This window comes from Antechinus flavipes, chromosome 1 (assembly GCF_016432865.1).
Source record: "Antechinus flavipes isolate AdamAnt ecotype Samford, QLD, Australia chromosome 1, AdamAnt_v2, whole genome shotgun sequence".
Lineage (NCBI taxonomy): Eukaryota > Metazoa > Chordata > Mammalia > Dasyuromorphia > Dasyuridae > Antechinus > Antechinus flavipes.
Window position 1 is genome coordinate 489,972,622 of NC_067398.1, and position 7,033 is coordinate 489,979,654.

Sequence of the window (7,033 nt, forward strand, 5' to 3'; positions counted from 1 at the left end):
GAAACTTTTATCACAAAAACTTGCAGTAATTTCCTCCCAGTTTCCTGTTTTTCTTCTAGTTTTGGCTATATTGTTTTTATTTCTGTAAAATCTTTATTTCATATAATAAAAATTATTCATTTTACTTCCTGCGATCCTCTATATCTCTTGTTTGGTCGTAAACTCTTTTCTTATGCATAGATCTGATACATTTTCCCATTCTCCCCTAATTTAATTATTTTATGTCTAAATCATTTATTCATTTTTATCTTATCTTGGAGTATTGGGTGAGATGTTGGTTTGTATGTAGTTTCTGCCCCAGTAGTTTCCAGTTTCCCTACCAATTTTTGTCAAATGAGTTCTTATTCCCAAGACTTAGGGTTTGGGGGTTTATCCATTCTGGATTACTATGGTAGTTTCTTTCTTTCTTTTTTTTTTGAAACATGTATTAAGTTGAGTTGAACTTATTTAATTAGAAATATAAATATGACAATGCAATATTTTAGAATAGAATAGTTATTTATAAACATTTTGTTAGAAGTAAGCTAAAAACATCTGAACCAACAATATCAACAATTCTATTGCAAGAAATAATGCCAGATGAGACTTACATGAACTGATGCTAAGTGAAATGAGCAGAACCAGGAGATCATTATACACTTCGACAATGATATTGTATGAGGACATATTTTGATGGAAGTGGATTTCTTTGACAAAGAGACCTGAGTTTCAATTGATAAATGACGGACAAAAGCAGCTACACCCAAAGAAAGAACACTGGGAAACGAATGTAAACTATCTGCATTTTTGTTTTTTCTTCCCGGATTATTTATACCTTCTGAATCCAATTCTCCCTACGCAACAAGAGAACTGTTCGGTTCTGCAAACATATATTGTATCTAGGATATACTGCAACATATCCAACATATAAAGGACTGCTTGCCATCTAGGGGAGGGGGTGGAGGGAGGGAGGGGGAAAAAATCGGAACAGAAACGAGTGTCAATATAATGTAATTATTAAATAAAAAATTAAAAAAAAAAATAAAAAAACAAACAAAAAAAAAGAAAAAAAAAAAAAAAAAAAAAGAAATAATGCCAGATGAGTGACATCTTTTGGTAACAATAACATATACTGATTAATGAGTAGCAAAAATAATCCCTGATCACAGAACAATAAAATAATAATAAAACACTGGGATTTGAATTGATACATAAGTCACTATGCACATATAGAGTATCAATAACTTGTTACTGTTCTTTTAGTTTTTTTTTATTAAACTAAACGCAAAATGAGAAAAAATAGAAAAAGAAATACAAACTAGGAAAACAAAACAAAACAAAACATGTCTCCAGCAGAACATCAGAGAGAATTTAAAATATCAATAAATTTTCATTTTAAAAAAGCATACATAATAGTAGAAGAGATAACATTCATGAATGTCCATCTTTTCTTTGCTATCTTATAAGTTATTTTTTTCTTCTCTGCTGTGCACTTTTTACTTTATTTTTTCCACTTTCATTCCTCACTTTTCCCAAGCAGATATACATACCTATATGCATATACACATATATAAATACACATTTATACACATGTAAACATGTTCCTAAAATAGTATAATATGGCTGACAGATAATGTAGAGTAAAATTTTGATTGAATAATTTCTTACTATACATCATACACCTAATTTAGTCTACTGATCTGCTACTCTATTTTTTAAAAACAAATATTAGATTGTTTTGAAGATTATAGCTTCATAATATAGTTTGAAATCTGAAACTGTTGGGCCACCTTCCTTAACACTGTTTTTCATTGATTCCTTTGATATTTCTGATTATTTTGTTTTCCAAGATTAATTTTGTTATTACTTTTTCTAGTTCTGTAAAATAACTTTTGGTAGCTTGATTGGTGTGGCACTAAATAATTAATTTAGATAGAATCATCATTTTTATTATAATTACTGAACCTACCCTTGAGCAATGAATATTTCTCTGATTGTTTTGATTTGTTTTCATTTGTGTGAAAAGTATTTTATAATTGTCTTTATGTAGTCCCTGAATTTGTCTTGAAAAGTAGACTGCCAGGTAATTTATACTGTCTTCAGTTATTTTAAATGGAATTTTTCTTTTAATATTTTGCTACTGGTTTTTGTTGATCTTATATAGAAATGCTGGTGATTTCTGTAGGTTTGTTTTATATTTTGCAGTTTCCTTGAAATTGTTACTATTTCCACTAGTTTTTTTTTTTTTTTTTTTATCATTGTTTCTGTAGGGTTCTCTAAATATACTATTATGTCATCTGCAAAGAGTGATAGTCATTTCTTAGAACTTTCTTAGAAAATTCATTGGTGGCTTGTTCAATTTCTTTTTCTATTTAAGTATTCTATTTTCTCTTCTGTTAATCTGGGTAATTTATATTTTTGTAAATATCCATTTTACTTAGATTGCCAGTATCACAGGCATATATAACTGGATGTAATAGCTCTTAATATTTGCCTCAATTTCATCTACATTGGTGTTTCATCATCCTTTTCATTTTTATGACATGTAATTTGATTTTGTTTTCTATTTTAAAGATCAAATTAATCTATTATTTATCTATTTCATTATTATTTTCCCATAAAATTATCTGTAGTTGTATTTATTAGCTCAGTGGTTTTTTTTTCTTTCAATTTTATTCTTCTCTCCTTTTATTTTCAGGATTTCCATCTTAAGGTTTAATTGAGGGTTTAAAACTTATTTATTATTTTATTTTATTATTGTTTATTATTATTATTTTTTCTGTGTTTTTTTAGTTTCATGTCCAATTCATTTTTCTAAGTTGTTTTCTCTCTCTCTGTCTCTCTCTCTCTATCTTTCCTTTTCCCCTCTCATTTTATTGATGAACAAACATTTAGAGATAAAAATTTCCCCTGAGTACTGCTTTGTCTGGATCCCCAAAATTTTGGAATATTGTCTTATTATCATTCTCTTTAATGCAATTATTATTTCCATGATGTTTTTTTTTCTTTTGACCCAATTGTTCCATAAGATAAGGTTAGTTTCTAGTTAGATTTTAATCTATGCTTCCAAAGTCCTTAGTAAATGTAATAATTATCATTGAATTATAGTTTTACAATAATGCATCTAATATTTCTGCTTTTCAACACTTGTTGGTGAGGATTTTAGGATCTAATACAGGGTCAGTTTCTGTGAAGGTACCATTCATAGTTGAAAAAAAAAGTAAACTCCTTGCTAGTCCCATTCAGTTTTTTCCCCCCAGGGATCTATCATATCTAACTTTTCAAAGATTCTGTTCATCTCTTTTGTTTCTTCCTTATTTATTTTATGTTTAGATTTATTTTGGCCTGAGAAGGGAGATTTGAGGTCCTCCACTAGGACAGTTTTACTCTCCATTTCATCTTTTAATTTATTTAACTTTTTTCTTTAAGAAAGTGGATGCTATGCCATTTGGTAAAATAGTTTAATACTGATATTACTTCATTGTATATAATTCCTTTTAGGAAGTTGTAGCTTCCATGACTATCCCTTTTAATTAGGTTTCTGTATGTTTCAGATGTGTACACAATATATTGTTGGATTCTGATTTCTAATCCATTTTGCTATTTGCTTTGTCTTATGGTTGTATTGTGCCATTCACATTCATAATTATGATGATTAACTGTGCATTTTCCTCTTTTCCCATTTTTGTTGTTTATTTTTACCTCATTCTTTTAATCCCTTCCTTCTAAAGTCTGTTTTGCTTCTGAATACTTCTTTCTTGTATCCGCTCTCCTTTTTACACACTCTTCTCATCCCTCAACCCCTTTTGAGGAGTTTTTAGGATTACCAATTGAATATGTATATGTTTATATGTATATACTATTTTTCTCTTTCAATCAATTTGGATGTGAAGTTCACACATTGCGTGTTCTAGTTCCTATTTTCCTCATTCTAAAACTTCTTCCTTTTGTGCCTCTTTTTTAATGTGAAAGGAAGCTTGGAATCATTTATTTGTCTTGTATACAATGCAACTCTTATATTTTACAAAAATATATATAATTATGCCCATAAAATTGTAATCCATGGCATCTGAAAGCAAATTATTTTGGTAACTATTTAAAAGAAAGGTCTTTAAAAAAATTATAATACAAAGGTCTTTGTTATAGAAGCAGTCCTCCATTGTGCATTATAATAAGACTTTGAATACAAAGACTAATCATACATTCAGAGTTATGAACCACTGGATTTAACAAACATCATTTTGTAATTGCTTTTTGCATCCTTAGCTTTGAAGTTCTCCACTTTTTCTGGCTATGGGGCAGCTTTCAGTTAGCTTTGGTTAACTTCCTCTCCTCCTGGCTGTTCCACAGCTTGTAGTTCTTCAGCAGGTTCCTCTTTTTTAGACTGTGAATTGCGAATCATCATCATCATTGTCATCATCATCACTATCATTTCCAGCAGTGTCACCTTCCCCAGCAGGATCTCACTGAAGCCAAATTTACAATGTTGCCAATATCACCCTGATAACTTACTGTCCATACTCTGTTGATAACTGTGACTCTAGTTCTTTATTCATTTTCTTGTCTTCTTCCCCTTTTCTGAAGTGAGATGTTGATCTATGATCTTCTATAAGAAGAGGACCAGTGTGTTCTTTCTTTCCAGCTCCCATTAGTCTTAAGAACTTTTGTTTTCTCTCTTCATTGTTCAAGTCAGCTACCTAATTAAAAGGGATAATCATGGAAGCTACAACTTCATAAAAGGAACTATATACAATGAAATAATATCAGTATTAAACTATTATGCCAAATGGCATAGCATCCACTTTCTTAAAGAAAAAGTTAAATAAATTAAAAGATGAAATGGAGAGTAAAGCTGTCCTAGTGGAGGACCTCAAATCTCCCTTCTCAGACCTAAATAAATCTAAACATAAAATAAGGTCTAACTCATTGCTAGATCCAATATAAATATCAGAGGATGCTGAGCACTTCTTGGGCTACACTCATCTTCCCACTGACCAGGTCAAGGGGAGCACCTAAGCCTCTCATTGCTCTCTTCCTCTGCTGGCCCACAGCCCACCACTGCAGCCCAGCTCAGCTCTTGAATTCCTCTTTAATTCCCAGGAACTTTCATTTTGTAAACTTTTTTAGCTGGCAGTTGGTGGATTCTTTCAATTTTTATTTTACCCTATAGTTCAAGAATATCTGAGCTATTTTCCTTGATAATTTCTTGAAATATGAGGGGTTTTTTTGATTATGGTTTTAGGTACTTCAATAATTTTTCAATTATCCCTTTTTGATCTATTTCTAGGTTGGTTGTTTTTATTATATTTCAAATTTTTTCTTCATTTTTAAAAAAATTCTTTTGACTTTTATTGTTTCTTAATATCTCATAAAGCTATTAGTTTCCACTTGCCCATTTCTATTTTTTTTTTTTGGCTGAGGCAATTGGGGTTAAGCAACTTGCCTAGGGTCACACAGCTAGGAAGTATTGTGTTAAGTGGTCAAATTTGAACTCAGGTCCTCCTGACTTCAGGGCTGGTGCTCTCTGTCCATTTAGCTGCTCCCTGCTCCATTTCTAATGTTTAAGGAATTATTTTCCTTAAAATTGCTATTCTAAGATATCAGACACTCTTTCCATGTAAGGAGATCAAAAGAGTAATGACCACATCTCTCCCTAGATCATATCACCTTGGAAGCACCAAAAATTCCAACTCCCCAGAACTAGTTCTAAAAACAGGACTGTAAATTTTTGTATCTCTTTTACATTTGCACAATTCTGTTTTCCAAGGGATTATTTTCTTCAGGATTTTTTGCTTCCTTCCCCACCTTCTCCCACTTTTTTTTTTAAACCAAGTTGCTGTCTTTTCTTATTTTTTTATTTGCTTTCATTTCTTTATCTATTTTTTAACTCTAACAGTCTTATTTGATTTTCAATTTATTTTTTTACTTTTTTAAGGAATTTTTGTTAGGCTTATATCCAATTCATATTTTTCTTGGAGAATTTGCTTGTGACTATTTTCCTTGTCTTATGAAATTGTGTTTTGACCTCTTCTGTCAATATAGTAAATTTTTATAGTCATGTTCTCTTTTTATGTTTGCTCACTTTTCCACATCACTTATTTACTTTGAACATTATGTTAGGGTGCTTTAAGCTTCAAGCTTTTTTACAGTCCTGTTTTCAGAACTAGTTCTGGGGAGTTGGAATTTTTGGTGCTTCCAAGGTGGTATGATCTAGGGAGAGATGTGGTCATTACTCTTTTGATCTCCTTACATGGAAAGAGTGTCTGATATCTTGGAATAGCAATAAATATTGCTCCTCACAACTGATACTCCATTTGGACCAGAAATGATATTGTTTTTCAGCGTTATTGACACATCAAAATTGATACTGCCATTCAGGACTTCTGCTCACACTTGACTGAAAATGTTTCTCCCCACCCTTGAACCATGACCCCAAAGTGCATACATGCAATAGAGTTGCCAAACAGTATCTGCTCCTATGTCCAGTACTAGCAAGATGTCTTCTGTAATGTCTTTCTGACCTGTTACCAAGCTTTGGCTTGAGAATTCTGGAAGCTACTGGTGCTTTGGTCACCATCACAACATCCCACCACTGTTGTTTCATTAGTGTGAGTTCGAAGCCAGCCTCTATCCCTATATCAGATCTCTCTTCCTGATCTCCTAAGTTGCCTTGGGCTAGAAGAAAGTCTCACTCTGACATTTTATTGAGCCTGCCACTTCAAAATTTGATTTGTGGTGTTATTTTAAAGTTGTTTGGAGGGCAATGTTGGGAGTGCTCAACTGATTGTTTTCTTACTCTGCCATCTTGGCTCTGTCCCAAAAAGCCTATATACTTATTTTTTAAAGACAACTTGAAAATTATTTTTTGGTTTCTGTGTTTCATAGGTGGATTATGAATTTCATTAAGGCTCTGAAGGAATGTTAATATAGCTTTAAGTTTTTTCATTCTTATATCTGGGACCAATAAGTAAAACAGAGGGAAGAAGAAGAAATTGTACATAAATTCAACTGTAGTAATTTCCATGTATGAGCCACTGGGCCAGACCAAGCTCAG

At 31.7% G+C, this 7,033-nt stretch overlaps 1 pseudogene; it reads right to left on the reverse strand.

The window, feature by feature from the left end:
* Nucleotides 1-4,189: 4,189 nt before the first annotated feature.
* LOC127546907 (small acidic protein-like) lies at nt 4,190-6,583 on the reverse strand (annotated as a pseudogene).
* Nucleotides 6,584-7,033: the final 450 nt, after the last annotated feature.